Genomic DNA, 26399 nt, shown 5'->3' on the forward strand with positions numbered 1-26399 from the left:
AACTTAACCCTTAACCCTAATGTGGATTCTTCATGATGAACTCTGCTTTTGTCATCTCCCAAGCCATGGGTCAGGGGTTCTGCCTAATCCTCACCTGTGTATTCTTTCCCAGCAATTAATGATACTGGTATTATTACTACCCTCTGGTTTCTGATCTGCCTCCAAATCTAATGTATATGAAGACTATTGATTCTCGGGTGTAGCTTGGCTGTGAGAGAATTTCTGTGAACCTTTTAAGGGTTCAGGCTGCATCTGGGTGTTGGGAAGTCCCCAGATCTAGCCCCAAACCCGTTTGGAGACTCTTCATTTTATTCTACAAGTTCCCAACTCTTCATGACAAGAATATAAGTTCTATCTACACCACTCTCTCGGTGATCCTATATTCTATTTATTTATTTATTTATTTATTTATTTATTTATTTATTTAATGTGCATTAATGCCTGTCTCCCCCTTTAGACTGTGAACTCATTGTGGGATGAGACTATGTCTGTTTATTGTTATATTGTACTCTCTCAAGCACTTAGTACAGTGCTTTGCACACAGTAAGAGCCCAATAAATAAGATTGAATCAATGAATGAAGATTTGTATGGTCTTTGGTATGAGAAGCAACAAAGTTTATGGAAAGTGAAAAGTGTATGGGCCTGGGAATCAGTGGACCCAAAATTCAAACCTGGCCTGCTTTATGACCTTGGGCAAGTGACTTAACCTCTATGTTTCAGTTCCCTCATCTTTAAAATGGGAATAAATACCTTTTCTCCCTCTTCCTTTGATTGTGAACTCTGTGTGGGATAAAGACTGTGTCCTACCTGATTATCTGGTCTCTACTACAGTGCTTGGCACAGAATAAATGCTCAAAAATACTGTTGTTACTCTTCTTCTTACTATTATCATTATCAGTATATTTCACTCCCCAGGGTCTTCCAAATAACTTTGGGAAAGCCAAAAGAGACTCCATAATGGACACACTGGAACATCCTCCCTTAAAATCTTTTCTTTAGTATGCCTTTTCTGGGTGGGTTCTGCATCAGTTATCTGTTCCCCCAGACCCATCTGGCCAATTTCCCAGGCTCCCAGACGGTTGTGAATCTCATAGACTGGCTGGCTGGATGCCCAGGCTCACAGATGTCCTTGAACTCTCCTAATTTCATTTCTAGTTAGGGTCATGTCTCCAGGGGTTCTAGAATCTTATGCAACCTTCCTCCATTTTTGTTTGGAGCTGGTCTTCACCTTTTCATTTTCCTGTAATAACTCTAGATTTGCTTTAGTTTGTTTGGGACTCAGGGAGTTTCCAGGCATTCCACTTTCCCAGGGTATCCAGAGTGGCCTCTCTATCCTCCTTCTAGTGTTCTGAGAAACTTAAATTGGGAAACACTAACCTAAGGAAATACCATCTGAAAATGTCCTCAATAGAAATGGAACATTCTCCATCAATTGTGCAGAATGACCCAAGAGTTCAATCTCCTAGAAGTTTATAAGGGTTTTTTGAGGGTTTTTTTCCTCTGAAAAAGTCTCTTTATAAACTATGAAATTTTTGTAATGGAAAGAGGTGTAATCTAGATTTAAAATTATATGTAGCAATTAAAAAATAGCAGGCAGTGACATATCTAATTATATTCATTCTCACAATGTTTCTGTCAATTTGGGATAGGGTTGGTAATGCAAAAAGTAGGCTGAAGAGAACTAAGGGCTAATTACTGGAAAGATTTTGCCTAGCCAGCACCACATAATATCCATATTGTCTCAGAACAGGCAGAAGAAAACGGTCATCACTGGGATTGCCTTTTTAAGAGAAGAGGAATGCCATTTATTCAAGGTTTGGAATCAGTGGAATGAGGTAGACTGAGTTACTTCTTTGGACATGTCTTCAATTAGGTGAGTGAGAAGTTTACCAGGTATACTGATCAAGAGTATTCTATGCTCCCTAGAGTTGTTTGGTGCTGGTGAATTATCTGTATAATCCTTTTGATGAGACTTAAAAGTAGAATATCAATTTAAAAAAAAAATATGTGCAGTTATTTCTGCTTGCATATAAGGTATACCTCTCTTCTTCATAGGCATTCTACCTAACACAACCTTCTAACTAAAACGTTTTCATTACTTCAAATGTGAAGAAGAGTGAAGAACTGTTTTCAAAATCAGATCCTAAAACATACACAATAGAACACTTCTGAATATTCTAATATGGTCTTGGAAATTCTATTTTCCCTCAGTGTTCAATAATATATGTAGGGTCAATAGAAAGGAATGTGGGTGAAATTCATTTCGATACAAGTGTTGTTCTATGGGAATGGGTTACTTATTGACACTACTTTAAAAAAGGAATATTCTTTCTATTTTGGTTGAATAAATAACAATTTTGATTTATAAAAGGTAGAAAGATATATGAATTTTTTAGCATTCTATCCTTAATATTTTCTTCTCTGGGCTTACCTTAGCTCTCCAGAATATGCTTAACCTAAACCACATGGTAGCTTGTTAACTCTTGTAAATTTCAATAATGTGGCATACAGGAATTAGTTAAAATTGACTTGTGGTTTCATAAGTTTCTGAACCTTATGATGTTCCTGTGTTTAGATTTTTAGAAGCTGTAAGTCAGGCAAAAAAGAGGGAGTTCTCTTAATTCTTTCTTTCCAGTACTTAACAGCCTGTCACAAGATGAGCCCCAAGTTTGTTTGGAAAGGATGAGGGTAAAAGATGTGGATCGTAGTGCCATGCACAATACTACCACCCTGTCTGTGGCAGACTTTATGTAACTAGGAATAGCAGGGAAATAGATATCATGAGAATGGAACACTATAGACAGAAAAACTTAGTAAAATTAACAAAAACAGTATCATGAAATTTTGATCTTTGAGAAAGTGTCATGTTCCATTTGAAATGCACAATTGAGGTTGCATCTTTAAAGTAGCTAAGGAAAACCCAAAATCATAAAACAAATGTAAAGTAAATGTCATTTTTGTGTCTACTCATTTGAATTATGTTGAAAGCAAAATTTGTGAGTTAGGTACAAGAAATATGCTCATGGTCTCAGTATAGATTTCATGTACTAGGATATCACCTCTGAACTTTTATATCAGTGAAGACTATTCAGTGTTTTGAGGAAAATTATATTTATTTCCTAGAGCTTTGTTTTTTGTGGGTCTTCTGTAAGCACAGAAATGTTGCATTTGAATGGTAAGCAAAGGAAAATCTTCACTTGCTTTCAAATCTCTTATGGATAGGGTGAATAATGTGCCACCTTTTACTGGACTAACATAAATGTTTTAATATTCAAGGTTTTAAGTCAAATCAGCCCCCTGGGCATGAAAATGTATGTGGAGTCAAAGTAATCTGCAGAGCAGAATGCAATAAATATTTATGGCTCAAATCAGAAGGAAGCGGACATGATAGAGTGATACTATTTACTGGACCAATACTGTTTTTGGATTCGGTATTAATTGGTATAAGTGGCTGTAAAATGTGGTCGGTCCTATCACTAATTCATGTGGTCCAAATGCTGCAGAATAAGCAGATAACTTCACATCCCCAAAGTCCTGCTTTCTTAACTCTGGTAATGATCAGTGGGGTACACAAATGCTTAGCGTAAAATAACTGTGGCGATGGCCATGTGCTCAGTTCTTGGTGGACTGTTGCCCATACCAGTAAATCAGCATATACGGCTCAGTACACATATGGTAGAACTGGAGATCAGTAGAAGCCCAAGACTTATGTTAGTTTGGAGGCCAAGTCACTCTTAACCCCCCATAAAAGGCATCCCTTTAAAGAAGAGGGTAAAGGTCACTGTATCTCATGCCAAGTGTAAAAATGAGACCTAGAGACAGGAAACACTGTTCAGATGTTGTAGGGCTGTATGCCTGTTTTATGTCTGCTCTGGGCCTTCTGCCCCAGCAGGCATTATAAGGAGACCAAAGACACACCAGAGGTCTCTCTTTTTTACTAGATCCGTTGCCAAACAGACCCGTTTTTAAATAATGGACATTAAAAACAGTGGAAATCCAGGGGCTAATCAGACATTGTCTGTCTTAGAGATATGACATGAATTACTGCAATAGTGTGACTTGGATCGTTGCTCTGATGGGTATATGTCTACTGTTGTAGAGTGAGTGTTCAGAATTTATATATGTAAGGCATCGAAGTCTGCTGGAGCATGATTGTATAACTGCTGTTCCCCCATGACGCCCATAAAAATGAGATGTGCATCTCATGAGAATATCCCAGGGAGCCAAAATTATAAATAAAGTAAATGGTAACTGTGTCTGAATTAATGAACATATATTAGGATTGTATACAGCTCCAGGAAATAGGAAAGCAGCATAACAGAGCTGTCCTATAGTAATAGAAGGAGTATGGGAAATTACTTTTATTAGCTAATAGTTAAAAAATGCCCCAAACTCCTGTGTCAAAGATTGTAAAAGAAAAATATGTTCAGCTTATGAGAGAAAAAAATGGTCAAAGTAGAAAATCACAGGGGAATACATTCAGATGAGAAAATAGAGAGGACAAAATAAAAACCATATTTAAGCAACAACTTTTATCATTAAATTCTAGAAAGTTCATAAGTGAACTAAAAGCATGTTTTCTGTCATTTAGAAACCAGCTTGAACTAGCAGAGCAGCAAATATTCTCCAGCAAGTACTTTTCTGCTCATTTCTGAGTTTGATTTTATAAGCTCTCAGTGCAGTGCTCAGCACACAGTAAGTATTCAAAGAATACCACTGACTGATCATCAGAGCACTGTTTCTGAAAAAGTGATCCAAGACAATGGACTCTTGGGAAATATTTAATTGGCTTGTTAGCTTTTTTAGTGGTCCAGGTTTAAAATGTTTCCCTTTTGGAAACATATATCCTAAAAATGGCTTAAAAGAGTTATATTTCAATGTAAAACCATCTTAAGGAAATGGACACCATCTTAACTATGGGGGACATACATGTGCCTTATCCTGAAATGGGTCACAGAATATTGTAACTACACCCTGAAATTGTTTGATAGATGCATATTAATTAAAAATTACTCTATAGCATATAGACTTATGAAATATATGTCATTTTGGCAGGACATGAGAAAAGAGCACTCAAGGAATATTAAAATGAAATCAGAGAGCTAGTAGAGAATAGTGTGAAAGAATCTAAATTAAGTGACAGTAGTGAGCAGTCACAGTGGAATAGTTTGGGGTCTTTTCTCACATCAAGGTAAAAGATTTAATTAATTCATTATTTGGCATTAGGCCATATGCCCATCATATAAATCCTAGTGTGCATTAACAGATGCGTTTCATATCATCATTCACATCAGAACCATATATCTCCTTCTGGCTGTTTTCTTTTATATTATTCAAAGTCTGAGAAAATAGGGCCTTACATACCAACAAATCCAGACTTTCATAGCTCCAGGAGTCACATGATCCACAGCTCAAACCCAAATTCATCCCTCAGAAGCACAAACCTGGGAGCTATTACTGAAAGCCCCTTGGTCAACTATGCCTTTGCATAAAGCGAGGGTTTTTCTCACTGGTAACATATGACCAAATTATACAGTGGTGGTCAGAGGATTTTCAACTGTGACTCAGAAGAAATACATTTCATAAACGGTTGAGCAGGAGAGTGTAGTGTAGTTATTCAGAGTTTGTTCTGCTTCCATCAGAATCCTGAAGTGTTTATGAAACACCTATTTATATGTGCTCTGTGCTATACCAAGTAAGTTGAATAGATACAGCCTTGCCTTTTCACAAACTTCAACAGGTACCACGGACAGACAAATAAAAAATAGAGAGATAAATAAGAAAATGCAAGCTCAAGATTTGTGGTCAGGGTTTTGCTCCCTGCTCTGGCTTTCTCCACCAATTTTCCTTTGTCACAAAGCATTCATTGCAGTATAGTAGTGCTCTGTGAGATAAATCAATCAATCAGTACTATTTATTGAGCACCTTTTGCCTGCAGACCCCTCTACTAAGCACTTGGGAGAGTATAACTGAGTGAGAAAATGTGATCGCAGCTTTCACTTTAGTGGGAAAGACAAACCCTAATTTCAAGAGAGAAGAAAGGCAAAATGGATATGCAGATGAATAGTGTATGTCAAAATATACAGAAATGCAGCCATTGTGTATGACACCATACTAACATAGCAAGTCAGTGACATTTATTGAGCATTTACTGCATGCAGAGAACTTGGGAGAGTATAATACAACTGAATTAGCAGACATGCTGATACAGAAGTGATGAAGTGGTAGTTGGGGTATTACCTGTGGTAAAGCCAGTACTTGCTACATGCATATCTCCCAGGAAATATTGAGATTAAAATGAGTCATTGGACTCTCATTGCCTTATCTATGCTCCATGCAAATGTTGCCCTCCCCTCCATTTTAGATCACAGTTCCTTCATTGCAGTTGGTGACAAGAGTTGGTGGGGTCATGCTCTGGAGGAAAACTTCCAAATCATTCTCAGCAGTTGGCAACCCTGACTCGTTGAGGCACCCCATCCGCTGGCATTTTCCCCATACCCCAGTGGGGCATATTCATCTGTGCTACAGCTTTTGCCTAAGGTGTTTTTTGTTTCTCTCTCTTAGGTTCACAGTCTTTTTGAAGCTCCTGCCCCAAGAAATCCTGGTTTGTGTAGCTCAACCAGGCCATACATGATGACTTGTGACAGTTGTAATTTTAGGTTCTAACCACTGTAGTTTCACATACTTTAGTGGTGTTGCACCAATTTTTCAACCAAAGGTGGCATTTAATATTTAGACGTTCAAAGCATTACTCACAGAGGAAAATGGTCAATATGGTATGGGCTTGATGACCTCTGGTGATTTCCCTAGCACTGAATGTATGATTAAATGTTTTCCCAAATTTGTAATGCTGTAACTTAACGGGAGACTTGGCTATTTTTCTATATGTAGCAAAAAGGACTGGGGAATATGAGAACAGAGTATTTGTGGTATTTATTAAGAAATTATAATAATAATGTTGGTATTTGTTAAGCGCTTACTATGTGCAGAGCACTGATCTAAGCACTGGGGTAGATACAGGGTAATCAGGTTGTCCCACATGAGGCTCACAGTCTTAATCCCCATTTTACAGATGAGGTAACTGAGGCACAGAGAACTTAAGTGACTTGCCCACAGTCATACAGCTGACAAGTGGCAGAGCTGGGATTCGAACCCATGACCTCTGACTCCCAAGCCCGTGCTCTTTCCACTGAGCCACGCTACTTCTCTAATTATAAAGTTCCAAACTTATTCAACACTGTCCTCAGCACTGAAGGAGATACCAGTAGTCAGACAACAGTCTTATCTATATAGGACTCATAGCCAAAGAGGTAGACAGAGAAGGGGAGATGTCAGTCAGTGACTCCTATTTAGTGAGTGCTCACTATTTGCAGGGATCTGTATAAACACCCTATTTTAGAGACGAGGAAACTAAAGTACAGTTAGTTTTTATGGCTCAATTTGTCATATAAGAGGCCAGTAAGATCTGAGATTAGAACCTGGGGCTTCTGAAAAATAATAATCCAAGATTCTAAGCTTCCTTTGAAAGGTTAGAACTGGGAGGTCCCGTGAGACTCCTTAATTCTTGTCAACCTTCCACATAAATCATTATCTACTGTCAATAGCAAACTGCAGTCAGTAAAGAAATGGGGAATAAATTGAGATGAGTTTCTACCAATAGATCTTGTTTTGCACAGTAGGCTCTCAATAAATACCAAATACCATCGATTGATTTGAGAAATTTCCTTGTGCTCAAGTGTTGCCAAATCCAGGAGCACGTCAAGGCATATCTCCTTGCAAAACATTTCCTTTGTCATTATTGGCCTCATGAATTGCTCCTGTAGAAAGAAATAGGTTGCTTACCCTTGAAATATTTCACTATAGCATACATGCCCAGACAAATCCCAGGCATAAGCAAGGGTGGATAAATTATAATTGTCTCTGCTTGAGTAGAATTGTTTTTCTTGAAGTGCTATTAATGCAATGATAGGAATCTTACATATCTATTCAGAATATCAAATTTATACAATTTGGAGTACTTTGTAGAATTTTCATCAATTTAATCTCCCTCAGTACTTTGGGGAATGCCATTTTATTCTCCTGACAAATTTTATCCCTAGCACATTATCATCCTCATCATTTTCATCAGCATCATACTTTTATTAAGCACACTACAACATGCAGAGTTCTATAATTGGGCTCTTGAAAATCATTCAGAAGAATAAAAAGCTGTAATCCCTTACCAATTTGAAATTTCACCTTTCTTTAAGATAGCGATGATGGTGGTATCTATGAGATCCTGGAGTTAGGGCAGGATTAACCCAGAGGTTCATGGGTGTGAATCGCAGGGCCCTGGGTTAAATGAAGCTCCCAAATTGACAGTGCGGCTTCAGCTTCCAGCCAAAGCTACTGCTCCTACTGCCACAAAAGTTGCCCTCAACTGTGGCTGCATGTATCACACTTCTCGCCTCAATCACTCCTGCCCCTCTGCTGTCCTTTTTGCAGCAGAGCCCCATCCCCTCCCAACAACTTTAAAAAGGCTACCTCTCCCCTCATCTTGAAAACCCCATTGAAATCATATCTCCTCCAACAAATCTAACCTAATACCTCATCACTCCACCTTATTCTCTCTCCCTTCAGTGTCACCTACGCACTTGGGACTGTACCACTAAAGACTTAGCCCACTGTGGCCAGGATTGTCTCTATTGCTGAATTGTATTTTCTAAATGCTTAGTACAGTGCTCTGTACACAGTAGTGCTCAGTATATATGATTGATGGATCAACTCCTTGAGTATAGGGATTGTGTCTACCAGTTCTATTGTATTGGCCTCTCCCAAGTCCTCTGCCCTCAGCTCGATACCACTGATTGATTGCAAGCCTGGCCTATTGGCCCAACCCCAGCAGGCAGAGCTTTATGAGAACCGCAGTCCTGACTACCACAGCTCAGAGTCCTCAGACTTAGCTTCAGTAGGATGGGAATGGAAGAAAGATCCTGGACTGGTGAGGAGAGATGTGGGAGCAGAGTGTCACCCCCTGTTTTCTCCACTCCTTCCCTTCCCCCAAAAGCTTCAGTGATTGCTGTAGTCACTTGCTCAGTAGCTGGGATGACTTCTGTGCTTCTTCATATTGGAAGGTTTTCTATAAATTGAAGTGCCAGATCTTCAATTGCTGAAGGTGAGTAGGGGAAAAGTGTTGCCATCTGTTGAGTATTTTTTCCTGGTTTTCAATCTTCAGAGATGTTGTGATGGCATTCATAAGTTCAATATAATGCTTTGAATGATATTTAGAAGGGTTTTTTTTTAATTTTATGGTGATTTGCACAATCTTGAATTCCTAACTCTGACAGTCCCCCTTCCCTATCTATAACTCATATTATGTAATTTTTTTATGGTATCTGTTAAGCACTCACTATGTGCCTGGCACTATTCTAAGCACCAAGCTAAATACAAGGTAATCAGGTGGACACAGTCCACGTCCTATATGGGGTTCACAGCCTTAATCTCCATTTTACCTAAGAGGTAACTGAGGCACAGAGAAGTTAAGTGACTCACCCAAGGTTACACAGCAGACATGTGGCGGAGCCAAGGGTAGAACTCAGGTCCTTCTGACTCTCATGTCAGTGCTCTCTTCATTAGGCCACGCTGCTCCTGATGTAATGCTGGTTTCTGTAAGCCTTCCTTGAGTTGATCATGTTTGCTAAGAACACAAGGGCTGGCTGTGTGCTAAGAGCAACTCAGTAGTTCTTATTTGGAATCTGAAGCACAGATTCCAAAATCTATGTCCCATTGTATGCATAAAAACATTCTTTGCTGATGCATGTAGAAACTGCCTCTAGCATCACAACTTTTGCATAGCCTTTATTCTTCTGACACCTTCTCTTTAAGCTAGTCTATCCACTACAGCGATCTCTCAATAGCTTATGGTTATAGTGCATTGATTGAGACTGTATTTCACTGGTGGCTGGGCTCATCTAGCCAGTTCCAGATGGGTGGGTGAAGGGACACTGGCTGCATACTAGAAACTGCTAATGAGGCAATTGGGTGCATTCAAAATGCACATGCCACCAACCAAATACAGTTTACATCAAAATAGTAGATGGCTTTGGAGACAATGGCATATCGAGGGGTGCATCAAACTTCATAACAAACTGCAGATTTGGGCAGTTGGACTTACCACAGATGCTGGATCTGGTGTTCTGAGCAGTTTCACCCAATATCAAATAGCAGGAGTAAGGAGACTCATTATTTAACCAGTCTACAGAAATACTTGTTCAAACACAGCTCTGTCACACAGGATATATGTGCCAAATGGAGAGCTCTTAATTAGTATCCTGAAGTAGTTGGTGCAACTAGAGAGAGCAGAATAAACACTTTAAAAATCCAAAAAAGCACAATCACAAACAGTGGGGTCCATATGGAGCCCCCCCCCCAGCAAGGGGCAGATTGGTCTGGTGTACCACACTCAGTAATGGGGAAACTCTAAAATGAATCAAGCCTTTGTTCGAACCACAAATTAAGGAGGCAAAGTCATAAACAACACTAGGAGTTTCTAATGGATGCTGCAGCTGAAGGCTAATGGAGATTGAAGGGAATAATACATTAAGCCTATTCAGCTCCTCCAAAGAGGAAGAACCGGGAAATTCAGAGCCATGGAGGCAACCTCCGGTTGGAAGTAAAGCTGGGAAGATTATTTCCCTGCCTGAGAACAAGCAGAGACCACATTGAACTTCGTTAGGATGTGTCCAGTCTGGTTATGAACTGTTTGTGTATAGAACTGGAAGCACTGGGTGGCATCACTCCTGATATACATAATAATAATAACTGTGATATTTGTTAAGCACTTACTATGTGCCAGGTACTGCACTAAGCACTGGGGTGGATACAAGCAAATCGGTTTGGACACCTGTCCCTTGAGGGGCTCCCAATCGCAATCCTCATTTTACAGATGAGGTAACAGGCCTACAGAAGCGAGAAACAGGCTGGCTCAGTGAAAAGAGCACGGGCTTTGGAGTCAGGGGTCATGAGTTCGAATCCCGGCTCCTCTACTTGTCAGCTGTGTGACTGTGGGCAAGTCACTTAACTTCTCTGTGCCTCAGTTACCTCATATGTAAAATGGGGATTAAGACTGTGAGCCCCACGTGGGACAAACTGATTCCCTTGTGTCTATCCCAGCACTTAGAACAGTGCTGGGCACATAGTAAGCGTTTAACAAATACCAACATCATTATTATTATTATTAAGTGACTTGCCCAAGGTCACACAACAGACATGCAGCCTCTTCTCAGTCATGTCATTAACGACTTGGCTGTGTGAATCAGCCCCTTTGAAAGGGGTGGGCCATTATTCTGGGTTGCAGCCTCGAAATTTCCCCAGAACCACTTGCTAGTAGCTTGGGGGTCTCTGGGCTGGATGACTGACTCCCAAAAGCACAGCTGAAAGGTTTACTGAACTGCAGGAATCACAGCAAAAATTCAGAAATATCCTCCTGCCCAGCATCCTACCCTTATAGCAGAGGCAGACCAGGTTTGTGTCTGTTTCAAGGGCAAAAAGTTTCAGGGTATATCTAGGTGCTTTCTTGAAGCTTTTAAAAGGGTGACTCAAGGTAAACATTTACATGTGCATGACAAATCCAGGTGGTTGCAGAAAGGGACTTCAGGTCATACTTCTAAGTACTCACTCACTCGGACCTACAGGCATGATTAACAGTCATCAGAGTTATGTTCAAATACAGGATACCTATGTATTTTTGTTAAATAGCTTTCTATATTAGTGTTGCAGTATTTATACAACATGCATAAAATATTAGATTTTCTACCTGCATATTTTCCAAAGTCCTACTATATAAAGAACTGCCTTAAAAGCCATAAATTTTGCAGCATAAAAGAAATTCACAAAACCTGATCAGCATTGCACTATTTTTGAGAATACTATATTGCTTAGGAATTAATATTATCTAAGTAAATTGAAGCCATTCCTCAGAGTAATCCTGAGATTGGTTCAGAATATGTCTTAGGGACCATCATAAAATAAAGACTAAACTGGCAGGTGCTTGCAGTTCCAATTTATCCACAGAATTTACAGTTTTAAAATAAAGTTTGATGGATTTTAATCAAAGATACTGCAGTATTGCACTTTAGTGAATGAAGAATGTAACTAACATAAAAACTGACATGCATTTCACACTATCATAGGATTCAAAATTCAGAATACTGAATTGCCAAGCCGGAATGAAAACATCTTTATAATTTAACATTTACTGAATACAGGGTCTGATATTTGTAAAATACCTCAAACATATGTTTGCCATTTTGCAGTTAAAAGTTTTGTGGTCTTTGGTAAACTTACGAATTCACATGCTTTTTTTATTCGTTAAAATTTTTGGATTCTTCATGAAGTGCCTAGTAAATCAGTTAGTTTTTCTTTGTTGCTTTTTAGAGAGTCAAGAAAACATTTTCCCAAGTTAGGATGCATTAAAATTGCAGATTCCAAGACAGAAAAGTCAACAGAAGCATTTCCAGTTTTGTGTCCCTCTTATTACTGGCACAACATGACTTCCTTATTCAAATGGAAAAATTGCTTGTTAAAAAAAGTTTTCTTGGGAATCAAGCAACTCTTGCACAACACGTTTGATGAACTAAGTGTGGATTAATCAAAAACATCTGAAATAAATTCCCCTTGAAATATACATAAAATGAAGAGTAACAGTGGTTACCATATAGTGTTTCAGGTTTTACTGAACCCAAAACATTTGAAAAATTGTTTTCAGACATTTTTTTCCAGCCTCAAATATCTCCAGGTCTTTGCATTTCTGCTAAGGAGTACATAAAACTGCTTAATAGCTACCACAGAATAAACCTCTAAATCACAAGAAATCCAGTTCACATTCATTTATACACACACAATATAAAGTCATAACCTGATCTAACCCTTTCTATATATCTGAATGTTTAGAGATGTAATAATTACAGTGTATTAGTTGTAGTAATCTGAATTTCAAAGACAGGTAGTTATTTAAATGCAAAATGTGACTAGTTACCCTAAAGATTTGAAATTTGCATACTTTTAAGATAAAATTTTATAGGCAATATTCATTGGGTATAAAAAATACACACTAGAGTTTGGATGTAAATACAAGTAGCTCCAAAATAATCTATTTCAATTATTATAATGTCACTTTACTATTTGTAATGATTTGTTTAAAAATGAAATGCAAAAGAGTGGTAAATGTGATTTTCTTTGTTGCAGTATCATGATACACCAAAAATGCAACATGGAAAATTTATCAGTATGCTTAAAACTAGGTGATGAATGAATGTTATTAGAAAATGTTTAAGCAAATAGAACAGAGTGTATAGCCCTTAGATTTTTTTCCAGTGAATCAAAACATTTTTCTTATCATACTTTTAAGTTACTATTACTTCAAGTAGAATGCAACTGCATACATTATGCATGTATACTTTCCTGTAATCTGAAATTAAACTATTTCTGAAACAGAATATCAAGACAAAAAGATGTAGCATGCCCCTGATAAACACATGCCCTTTTTCATTTCCAATAAATCCAACGGTTGATGGATTCAATAGCCTAGGGATTCGGGTATGCAAATCTGGCTGCATAAAGCTTTGCTGAATTTTATAAGAACAGAACTTCGCCTTTGTGCTGCTAAACACAATAGTTAGCAGGTCCTGTGACCTTACTCTCTGGGGAGAAGGTCTTTTTTAAAAAATATAATGGAAATAAAGCCTCTACTATGCACTAGGACACATAAATAGGACTCAGGAGATTCCTAAACCAATCTGAGAACTTACAATAAAAATTAGCAAATGGGAAAGAAATTGGGGCTGAGAATGAATAGCTGATGTCTGGATATTGATATAAAAGGACCAAGTTTCCTTAGTGAAGTTTTCATTCATTAGAAGGTGAACTGGAGGTGACAGTTCAGTAATGACATAGAATTTAACTGGAAAGTTGCCCAGAACTTAATATAGGGAGTCAGGGCAAGTCAGGGGTTCCACTGACTGAGTGCGCAAAAGAAAATCTGTAGTCTGAGGTAGTGATCATTCATAGATCTGCCATGTGGCTGTTTGGGCAGGAATTTGTGTATGTGGGTGTGTGTTAGTTTGAGTGGGTTGGTGGGGCGGGAGAAAGGGGAGGAGGGCTGTTGGCCTATTCAAGAGAGATAGGATTAAAAATCTAATTTGATCCTCTTTTCCTCTCCATTTGTTTTTGGTTATTCCAGCTGTGTTTCATTCATGATTATTGTTTCCATCTTATTTTCCCCCAAAAGGAAACTTGTAGATAAATGCATATTCCAAGGAATAATTTATGATCATTACTTCTTTGTCATGTGGTATATTACATAAATTAGCAAGTGGTACGTGACAATACTGAAAGCAATCTATACAGAAAAATAAACCCTGATTGTACCTGTGCCACGGAGTGCATTGCTGCTTGAGAAGGAGTGCAGAGATGGTCACAGCTCACTATTCTCACCATACCCAGAAGTCAACAGTGGAAAGAGCCAAGACCTGGGCTCTGATCCCTACTTTACCTCTTGCCTACTGTGTGGCCATGGGCAAGTCACTTATCTTCTCAGAGCTTCAGTTTTCCATCTACAGATTGGGGAGTAAATGAATCTTCCTTCTCCCTCCTTCACTGTAACTCTTATAGGAGACAGAGATGATATCTGACCTGAATATTTTGTATCTAGCTCAGTAAATTACAATGAACATATTACTGTAATTTGCCTGAGGCAACAAAGGAGAGAAAAAACAATAGAGCTGCAATTAGAACCCAGGCCTCCTGATTTCTACTGCTGTTCTCTTTCCATAAATCCATGCTACTTCTCTACTTCCTTTCCTGTGTCTACTCCAGACACCTGAAATAAAAGTTGAAGGGAAGAGAGGAGAGGCTGTGAGAGCTGGCCTTGTCTATCAATGGAGTGGCTCTGTTGGAAACAGATGTGTGCCTGCTCCAGATAGGAAATGAGAGAGGAGTGGAGGGAAGAAGAGTTCCTCCCCAAAGCTTCCTAGAGAGCACTTTAATATTAATAATAATGGTATTTGCTAAGCGCTTACTATGAGCAAAGCACTGTTCTAAGCACCGGGGGGGGATAGAAGGAGATCAGGTTGTTTCACGTGGGGCTCACAGTCTTAATCCCCATTTTACAGATGAGGTAACTCAGGCACAGAAAAGTTGTGACTTGCCCAAAGTCACACAGCTGACAAGTGGCAGAGTCATGATTAGAACCCATGATCTCCGTCTCTCAAACCCATGTTCTTTCCACAGAGCTTCTGTTTTAAGGCCTCAGGAGTTCTGGATAAGAGAGTAGGGCTCACTGTTGGTTATATTTGGCCAACTTTTTTTGTACATAAGATGGTATGTGATTACAAGGAAGCAGCAGGGAATAGTGGGTTCTAATCCCAGCTCCACCAATTGTCTGCTCTATAACCGTGGGCAGGTCACTTCATTTCTCTCTGCCTCACTTACCTCATCTGTAAAATGAGGATTGAAACTGTGAGCCCCATTTGGGACAGGGACATTGTCCAACAGAATTTGCTTGTTTCCAACCCAGCACAGTGCCTGGCACATAGTAAGCATTTAGCAAATACCACAATTTTTATTTTTATTACAAATCCATGTTTCACAGTAGAGTAGCACTTCATTTCAAACATTATTCTCCCAGATATCTATAAAATATGATTCTATGGTAGGGATCAATCTTCATTTTCTCATCAACAGGTCTCAGGTGACAACAATCCCCAAGAAGACAGGAAAGGTTTAAGGCCCTGGAAAGTGGTCAGTATAGTTTGCCATCAGCTATGTGATAAGAAAGGACAGTAGTGGATACCACAGTAGTTATGATGTGGCAGAGGTTGGGTGAAAGAGAGAGTCTCTGCATTGCCCCGAGGTACAGAGACCATATTGAATCCCATCTCTGAATTCTTTCGCAGCACTAAGTAGAGTGTTCTGCACACAGTGCATCATAAATTCATGCATTCATTCAATTGTATTTTTTGAGTGCTTACTGTATACAGAACACAGTACTAAGTGCTTGGAGAGTACAATAAATTCCATTACCTCTACTGTCATCACTTCTACTGCATTAACTTAGCTGGAGAATTCTGTGATGTTTATTGCATGTTCTGGTGTAGCCAGAAGAGAGATCAGGTGGTCCCCGCAAAAACCTTCAAAAACAGCATGATTCGCTTGAGCTATCTCTGTGTCTCAGTGGTGCTCTACAGTGTAACGTCCACAGCTCTGCAGCTCAAGTTGGACCTCTGCAAATGCGACACTGGAGTTCAGGGCCCTAGGCTGAATGGTGTTAAAAACTATAGCCACACCATATTGGTAGGAGGATGGTGAGAAATACAGCAGAGGCAAATTGGTAAATTGTCTATGAGGTTGCGGGGAAGGGTTGTGTGCATGTGTATGTATCATCACTATGACTCTTACTACAATCTCTGACTCTGTGAATATACCTCTCAGTGCCCTTGCCTTTCTTTGTTCTTATCAGTTATTCCTGCTTTTCGGCCCAGGCCCGGAAGCATCACCACCATCATCCTCCTATTCAAAACCATTATTACTGCTAAAGCAGTATGGGCTAATGAAAAAAGCATGGGCCTGGGAGTCAGAGGATTCTGAATTCTAATCCCAGCTTTGCCCTTGGCCTGCCATGTGACCTTGGGCACAGCACTTAACTTCCTTGGCCCTCGGTTTCCCCATCTCTAAAACTGCCTTGTTGGAGATTCCATGTTCTCTCAGACTCGAGGGAGCCCAATTAATTTATGGGAGGGATGGGGAATAATTAACATCTCTAGACTCTAAGCTCTTTGTACATAGGGAACATGTCTACCAACTCTGTTACATTTTACTCTCCCAAGTGCTTAGTACAGTGCTCTGCCACTGATTGATTAAAGTGGAGATTTAAGTGCTCTCCTTCCTACTTAGATAGCGAGCCCAGTGAGGTATAGGGACTGCCTGACCTGATGATCTTTTATCTACCTTGGTACTTAATACAGTGCATGGCACATAGTGTTTAAAAATTTATTATTGATAATATTCATTGAGTGCCTCTCATGGGTCGAGCCCTTGAGCTACTTAGCTCATTTTTAGGCATGAAAGTGAGGCTTGAGCATACAGACCTAGCTAAGGAGAGACGTCAGCTCTGAGGTAAATAAGAAATATGCAGTTTTTTTCTGTAACCTGTCTTGGCTCAATATGCTCCCCCAGTGTAAAAAGGAGTCTTTTTATCCACTGCACAACAGTAAACAGTTCCTCAGGGTCAGCCAGGCATATCCTGGGCCATCTCCATGAATCTCAGAACTGGGCAGATGGAAAGATCTGGGAGACTTTCTGCCCTCCCCATGTGGAAAGGACCACTGGTTACATCCTCAAGCTCAAAGGGAGAATCAGCTACTTTAATCAATCTAAGGTATTTACTGAGGGCCTACTTTGTACGGAATAGCAGAATACTGCGCTTGAGAGTGTACAATGCAGTTGATAGACATGAGCTCTGCTCTCGAAAGCTTACAGTCTAATGGGAGAGACAGACACTAAAATAAATTACAGATAGAGGATGCACATGAGAATACTGTACTTCCCCAAGTGCTTAGTATAAAGCTCTGCAACAGAAAACACTCAATAAATATGACTGAATGAATGAAGTACATAAGTGCTATGGGGGCTCATGATGTAAGGATTATATAAGTACTTAGGGGTTGAGAGAGGCAGTAGAGAGGGAAAATGAGATGGGGAGATGAGAGCTTAGTTTGGGAAGACTACCTGAAGAACATATAATTTCAACAGGGATTTGAAGATGGACAGGGTGCTGCTCTGTCTATCAGGTCATACTTGTGAAAGACAAATGCCATCTATCTCTACAGGAGAATATATATCATACCTGGTCATACTCAGGAAGTACTTGCTTATTTGCATCATCCTTTCCACATATATGTCTGGTCAATTAATTGATTTTATTCACTCTAGTTGTAAAGACTTTTATGTTTGCCTCCCTGATCAGAGTATTACCTCTTTGTAGGTAGGAAGCAAGTCACTTCATTGCTCTCTATTTCCCAAGCATCTAGTACAGTGCAATAAAGAAAGAGGACACTCAGTAAATACTACTTCTGCTACAGCAAAGCAAAATAAAGTGATAATGTGTAAATTCCAAGTCCTTCAGAGGTATAGCTGGAGAATATGACTTTTTTTCCCTTAAACATGCTATGTCGTTTTATTAGCTAAGTTGTATAAGTAAATTCATAGAAAGAAGTCTGATTTTTGTGATATCTTAGTTTCAGACCAGCTAGAATGGTAAATCATTAAACCACATTATCCATATGTTTATTGGCACATTAACTTCCATTAGCAAAACCTTCATCATGTGAAATATCTGTGATTTGAAAACATTTATGCTTGTTATGACCTACAAGAATAGTGTTATTGCAACACTGATCCTATGCCTCAGAGATGAAAGCAATAAAATGGATTAAAATAGGCAATAATTATTTTAGGGCTGAGTGCTATGATTTATGAGTCACTAAAAAATAACAATTCCTTAAAGAACATTTTTATTTCACAGGAATGTCTTAACAACTCCAAGCATTAAATGGAGCAAGTGTTAATAAAGCAAAATTGAATGACTGACATTATAAAGAATCCAGAAGACTATATTCAGCCATTCTGTACAACTTCATGATAGGAAACAGTAAAACACTTCCTGCTACCTTGCTCTAAACCAATTCAATCTGCTTTATAATGGTGCTGCTGTCATGACTTTGGTACTGAACCTCTCTACCACCCATTCAATCTCAATACCACATATTCACCTTTCCTAGTCCTTCAGCAGTTTTAAAAAGGACGATGTTATCCATAGTTGAGGAGTAGTGTGGTGGAAACTAGTTATGGAGAATTCAAAGAAAAGAAAATTGAAGTCAGTGGTCTGTCATGGGATTCTTCTAAATAGCTGTACCATTCTAGGAGAATAATCTAATGTCTTAGAGATGCCGAAGAATTACATTCATTGCTTCCAGAGAAGACCGCCAGTTAAGTGTGGTTACAGAGAAAGTATGGAATATGCCTTCTTGTTCCTAAACCAAAGAGTTTCAAGTGATTAACTGGTAATCGTCATGTAATGATGGCCAGATGCTGCTCACAAGGCAAAGGATGTAGGATTTTTTTTGTTTTATTTTGTCTCATCCTTCCATCTCACCCAGAAATATCAGGTAATTGAAAATGTTACAGAGGGTGTAGTGAAGGCCTATTCTCCTTAAGCGGTAGCTTGGTATAATAGATGGAGCAGCATGGGAGGGAGGTAAGGGAAAGAGTCTGGTTATTTCAGCTTCTTCATTGATTTGTGTTTGTGAAATGAACCTGTCTGTTTCTCGGTATCAAATGGAAAAGGCAATGTTTGAAGCGTTCATTATTAGGCAATACTCAGAAAGCAAGCATAAACGCCTTACAGATGGGCACTTTAAATTACTACGTTTAGGGACTGTGGCATTCTTTTGTCTCCTCAGAGTGAAGCTACTCTCTCTTTAACTTGGTCACTTTTTTCCTTGTAGCACCTTTACTTTTAGGGCTAGATTGAGACTATTTATTTGACAATTTAAAGTCTCACTAGATCACACTCTATAGATAGAAATGTCTCTGGAATTTACCCATTCTTTTGACCAAATAAGTATTCCAAATACACCAAGCTTTGTCCTTGCATGTGCTGTGAACAAAAAGAAGGCAAGCTGCACATACATGGCTGGAAATTAATCAGTTCTATTTATTAAGACCTTATTGTGTGCAGAACACTGTACTAAGTACTTGGCAGAGTACAATATAACTGTATAAAAGACACATTCCCTGCCCACAGTGAGCTTACAGTCTAGAAAGGAAGACAGACATTCATATACATAAGTAAATTAAGATATGTACATAAGTAATGTGGGGCTGGGAAGGGTTATGAATAAAGGGAGCAAAGTCAGAGCAACGCAGAAGGGAGTGAGAAAAGAGGAAATGAGGCTTTAGGGAAGTCTCTTGGAGGAGCTGTCCTTCACTTCTTGGCTGGGAAGGGGAGAGAATAATTACCTGTTGGATATGAAGAGGAAAGGTGTTTGGACAGAGAAATAGATGAGAACGAGGCACAGTGAGTAGGTTGGCACTAGAGTGAAGTGTATGGGCTGGTTTGCAATAGAAGAATAGCAAGGTGAAGTAGGAGGGGGCAAGGTGATCGAGTGCTTTATAGTCAATAGTAGGGAGTTTCTATTTGATGCAGAGGTAAATGGGCAACCACTTGTGGTTCTTGAGGAGTGGGAAAACATGGACTGAACATTTTTGTAGAGAAATGATCTGGGCAGCAGAGTGAAGTATGTATTGGAGTGGGGAGAGACAGAAGCCAGGAGGGATCGGATAAATTCTTGGAAGGGCAAGAAAGGAAGATGGCTGCTAAAAGTGTCAGTGAGAGGCGAAATGAATCCTGGAGGAGGAAATGAAAAAGAGTGGTTTAGTGAAAAAGTTGACCAAAAATCAGGAAGAGAAGAAAGGTAATATAAACAGAGGAGAGAGCTCAAATATACCAAGATATAGTTGTCATTCATTTTAAAAAATGATACCAGTGAGGCTGAAATACTATCCATCAATCAATCAGTGGTACTTATTGAGCGTTTACTGTCATAAGGGTGTGGGAGAGTACAATATAATAAATCAATCAGCGATATGTAATGAATCTTATTATATGCAGGGCACTATACTAAGTGCTTGGGAGAGTATAATACAGCAGAATAGCAGACACATTCCCTGTCCAAGCTTACATAGAGTTGACAGACATAATCCTGCCCTCCAGAAGCAATCAATGGCAATCAATTTCATATTGTGCTATATAAAAATTGTTCCTTTCTCCAAATCCTTTCAAAGGTATTGTCATCTTTAAATTATTTATTATAAATTATTTATTCATATAAATGTCTATCTCCCCCTCTAGACTGTAAACTCATTATAGGCAGGGAACATGACTGCTTATTCTCTTTTGTTGTACTCTCCCAAGCACTTAGAACTGTGCTCTGCACATAATAGGCACTCAGTAAATACCACTGATTGATAGATGATGTATCAAGGCTTCTGCTAAATGTTGGGATAATTACAAGATAAACAGATCAGTCCCTGTTCCACTTAGTCTTCATGATCTAAGAGGTAGAGGAGAGCAGATCTGGAATCTCCATTATTCAGGTGAAGAAGCCAATGAACTGAAGTTAAGTGGCCTGCCAAGGTCACCTAGTAATCAAGTGCAAAAGCTAGGACTATCAGTCAATCGTAGTTATTGAGCGCTTACTGTGTGCAGAGCACTGTACTAATCATTAAGGAGAATACAGTATAGCAATAAACAGACACATTCCCTGCCCACATCAAGCTTGCAGTCTAGAGGGGGAGACAGACATTAATATAACTCAAAAATATCACAGATATGTACATAAGTTTGTGAGGCTGGTTGGGGTGGGGATGAATAAAAGGAGCAGACTAGAACTAAGGTCTCTGATTACTAGCCTCATGCTTTTTCCATGAGACTTCACTACCTCTCCTTTCCTCAGGTAGGCCTCCTTATGAAATTTGTTCAGAAATAAGGACTGATTCTTTGCCAATTTTCATTCTCTAACTTGTTGTTGTCACATACTTCTTTACATTTTGGGCAATAATCATTTCTCTTATGGATTAAAGATTTTTGCCTAGCATTTATTTATCAATTAAGTGAAACTATTTGGATTTTGCCTGTCTAGCTGGCCTTTTTTCTTAAAGTCAGTGTTGAAAAATGTTTCTAGAAGCTCCTAGGTATTTTTAATAGAAAATCATCCTTCATTCTGTAATGTTAGGATACAATGAATGCCGCAAATTTATAATATTGTCCCTTTCTGATTATCAGAAAAAAAGCCAAATCAGCTAATGTGGAGAGATAGCTCTAATATTGATATTGTGTAATTTGTAAGCTTTTAAAAAAGTTGTCATATTATTGTCCCAAATATGGGCTCATTTACATTCCATAAGGATGAAGCATTTTAATCTTAGTGTATACAAATAATCAGCTGGCAACACCGTTCTAATCCAGTATTTGTAGTCTAATATTTTACCTCCTAATTCCCTCTTTGACCAGAATTTGCATAACTTGCTTCTGCTGTTTATTGACTTTTCAAATTTATTTTACACAACATTTCAACTACCTTTTGAGTTAAAAAAAAAACAACCTAGAATTTTTTTATAGTTTAATACCTACCTTGTAACTTCGGTCCTTGAAATTTTGCTTTTGTATCAGTTACTATCATTTTGGTTGACCGTTTCAATCTCAGTGTCCTTCCAATACATTTAACTACAAGAATTTGAATGAAACCTCACTCTGCCTTACATATTGACAGTACTACTGCTGTCATATGGTGCTTTGTAATAAATTCACCAATAACCTTTCCTTTGTTTCATAAGGATGCGGTGTCTAGCTTCTAGAAATACCATACAGTACTGAATAAAATAAGTTAAAGTGATAATTGAAAGATTAAATTTAACCCCAAATGATATAAATTGAGAAAAGATAAAATTGTACACTAGGCCTTACTTAAATATATTATTAAGTATATGTCCAGTATTTACCTTATTATTAAGCTCAATTCTCAATTCCTGAGGGCAATTATAGTGTCTGGAGTTGTGGAGAAGAAAGCTGCCTTATTTATTTTATCCTCCATTCTCTCTGTTATGCTTTGCTTGAAGGAGAGTACATGTCATGATGAAGAGATATTTGTGCCTGAAGGAAGCAGATATGTGCTCAAAGGGGGTTTATTCCCGGGAGTATTCCTCAGTATACTGATTTCTCCTCTCCATAAGATGCCTTCTTTAAGTTCTTTGAGGCTGTAGTGCAGCAGAGAGGAGGAGGAGCAGGGAGGATTCCAGAATTTCTAGGCATTTAAGCTGCTAAGGTTTATACAACCTTTGGGTGGCCCTAACTCCCACTTCAGATGAATAACCATAAACTCCCCGAGAGCAGGTACCATGTCTGCCAACTCTATTCTACTCTCCCAAGCACATAGTACAGTGCTCTGCATACAGTAAGCACTCAATAAATAGCACTGATGGATTGAAAACAGACTGTGAAAGCAGGTTTGATAAGTTGGTGAAGCACAGAAGCATCCCTGTGATCCCACATACTCTGCCTCCCTGGCTTGGCATCTTGTCATCGTACAATCAGAGACTACTGACGTGTTGGCAGTGGTGATGGTTCAAATGGGGATCTTGGCTCTCTGAAGTTTATACTCTTCCAGAAATGCCAGGTGGCAGCTTTTCCAGTTATTCTGTCTGCTTTGCAGTTTTCTCTGGCCCTCTCCCCATCACCACCTTACTTGCTCAGTCTCCTTCCTAACTCGAATGAGAGTCAGGAAACCACAGATGTGACTCTGAATTCTGTTGTGGAACAATACAATGGTTGTTGTTGTAGTTTCTGTATGTGATGCCCTCAACTAAGAACTTATTGTTGGGTCCAAATTATACAAATCATGTAAATGTGAGGGTTTTTTTAAGTATATAAACATAAATAAGAATGTGAGTACAATTCAGTCATAAATTGCATGTAAATATATACCACAGGCAAATTGAAGATTCAATAAAGATGAACATACATACATTAAAGGTCACAATTGTATAGTCATTACTTGGAAGCAGGAAAGCAGTGTGGTCTAGTAAAAAGAGCAAACAGGCCTGGGAGTCAGAGGATCTAGGTTCTAGTTCCACCTCCACCACTTGTCTGCTGTGTGACCTTGGGCAAGTTACTTAACTTCACTGTGCCTCAGTTACTGCACCTGAAAATGGGATTGAAAACTATGAGCCCTTGTGGGAAGTGGACATTGTCCAAACTGATTAGCTTGTATCTACGGTAGTGCTTAACAAATACTATTTAAAAATTGCTTTATTTATCCCTTCTAATGATGCATTTGTTTCAAAAATTCTAGGATTAGAAAAACTGAAGGAAGCACATTATTACTTTTTTTCTGATGATACATATTTCAAATCCCATCTAAAATGCAAATTCAAAAAGAGCTCTTTGGTCTGAGTCTAGTTATTCTCTACATAACAGGTAATCGCAAACCACAGAATGTTAGCTATAGAACATTGAATTATAATGAAAATAGAGACTGAGTCTAGTAGATTTCCTTATGGTCATCATCATCATCATTCCAACTCCTCTGCAATGCTCCAGTGTGACTATTTGAACTGGTCAGCTTAAGGAGCTGTTAGAGGGGAACATGATGTTGCCTATGCTGTTGTTGGCTAGTGGTGTAATTGCTGTTAGTTTACCCAGCTGCCCTGCTTCCACTAACTGCCAGAGAAACACCCAAACTGCCCTGGGCACTTAAAGGAATACATTTTGCATTAACAGCTCAGAGAGGGAATTTCTCTACTGATTTCTCATATGTAAAATGGAGATAAAAGTAGCGTGGCCTAATGGGAATGATGTGATCTTAGGAATCAGTGGACCTCTATTCAATCCTGGCTCTTCCCCTGATTTTCGACAAGCCACTTAAAGACTATGTGCCTCAGTTTACTCAAACTGTAAAATAGTGATAAAACATCTATTCTTATATTTCAGATTATGAAATCTATATTGGACTCTGTTCAATCTAATGAGCACAGAACTTAACCCAGAACTTGGCACTTAGGATTCAATGAAATCGTGGCTAAAAGAAATAACTGTGCCCCCACCCACCTCCTTAGTAAGTCCACAGAGGCATTCCTCCAGATTAGGTCAGCTCATCCTTCCCCTGTGCAGAGAGAAGAATCACAGGTATTATATTATCTGCTTGGGGTAATATAACTGAAAACTAGCTGTGAGTTTTTATTGTTTCTACTACATGGTGCTGATTAAATTTTTGAATCTTATTGGAACTCAGTTTCCCATTGATAGATGTGAATGGTGTGCTCATCAAACGACCTCTAAAAATGAGTATCATTCCATATTTATGTGGTTAGCATGACTAAACTTCAGCCACCAAGCCCCATGACATCAAAGATCTGTGCTTCATTTTTATAGGTTTCTCTTTTGTATAGATTGAAAATAGAAGCAAGAGGGTTTTTCAGCTACTTTGGGGAAACTGAGGTGAAGCCCCATCTATCTATACATAAGATGAATATTTAGCATCCATCTGCCAACACCACCTTCTCCAAATCTGTCTTGACGTATTGTAGTTTTAATATCAGTCATTTGGGAATACGGCACTTTTGCAGTTTATGGCATATGTGTGTAGGCTAGTATAATGTCAGTAAAGGTTGTGAGTAATGATGCTGTAAATTGAAGTCATCTGTTTTTTCCACAGGCCTGCTCCAAGCAAGCAGCTGCATAGGATTTTTCCCATGTTGCTTTGCCAATGACCTTGACCCCATGAGGACCATCATTCAAAGAGACTGCAGAATTTCTTGAGGAGGAAGTTGTAACTCCAGTTTGTTCAGGTTGTGGTCTTGTGTAGAGCACCAGGACTGCTTTTGTGGTTTTACTTTTGGTATCTAGGATATTCATGCTTTAGGCCAAATTGTAATGCCAGGTATTCCCTTCATTGGCCTAAAAACAAAATGGAAAAAAAAAAGAATGGATTCTTTCTAAGGCATTGACAATCAGTTGTTTAACTATACATTGAAATAAAAATATACAACATTCAGACCAAATGCTAAGGAATTTTGGATGGGTATGTATTAAATACTTGAGGGGGCAGAATCCAAATTAGCAGTTCACCTGCTGTAATTTTGATTAGCACAAAATGTGGTTGAATTAACTGTAAACTATTTACTTCTGAAGTCTATTTACTTCTGAAGTAATTCTAAGTCAACACATTCTGTTTGAGTTATGCCACTGTACAGTGTCCAAATCTCCAGATATCCAAATACATCAGATGAACTAATTTTTCACCTTGTTAAATAGTTAAGGGAAGTGATGGCAACCTTTCTAAAAGACCATTTAACACACCTTTGGCACATATATTATAGTGGATGATGACATGTTTGATTCCACTGTGTTTGAAATTGCCCCAAAATTCTGACACAAGGGGCTGAATGGGGAAAAATTAGTGAAAACTAATTGGCAGTGTTAGTTTCAAAGAGTTTGCAGCGTTTGGCCCTTGGGGTCCCACAAAACCTAAATTTGTACAAGTTTGTATATTATGACTTCAAGTGCCACTAAATGCAATTTTTGGTACTGTTAGAAAAGATATTTTCATCTTACTTGCTCCTATTCAATGATCATTCATATATGGTCTCAGCTGGATCAACATGGGGGCTTTAGGGTCTATAGCCCAGACAGGGTCTTACAGTAAGGTCAGTGCTACAAAAATAGATCCATCATCAAATGCATGAATATCTATAGGGTGCAACAAGCCCAGAGTGATGGAAATTAGTTGGGAAATGACTCTTGGAG

General features: G+C 38.8%; 1 long non-coding RNA gene across 2 annotated transcripts in view; it reads left to right on the forward strand.

The window, feature by feature from the left end:
• Nucleotides 1-25402, forward strand: part of LOC114817703 — a 136707-nt gene extending 111305 nt beyond the window's left edge. The window contains exons 3-5 of one of the 2 annotated variants that reach the window (XR_003765557.2): nt 1747-1874; nt 23947-24071; nt 25309-25402. This is a non-coding gene — a long non-coding RNA (uncharacterized LOC114817703). The remainder of the gene's footprint in view (nt 1-1746; nt 1875-23946; nt 24072-25308) is intronic. The other variant, XR_003765555.2, reaches the window with a different exon arrangement.
• The last annotated feature ends 997 nt before the right edge of the window (nt 25403-26399 follow it).

Source organism: Ornithorhynchus anatinus, chromosome 17 (assembly GCF_004115215.2).
Source record: "Ornithorhynchus anatinus isolate Pmale09 chromosome 17, mOrnAna1.pri.v4, whole genome shotgun sequence".
NCBI lineage: Eukaryota > Metazoa > Chordata > Mammalia > Monotremata > Ornithorhynchidae > Ornithorhynchus > Ornithorhynchus anatinus.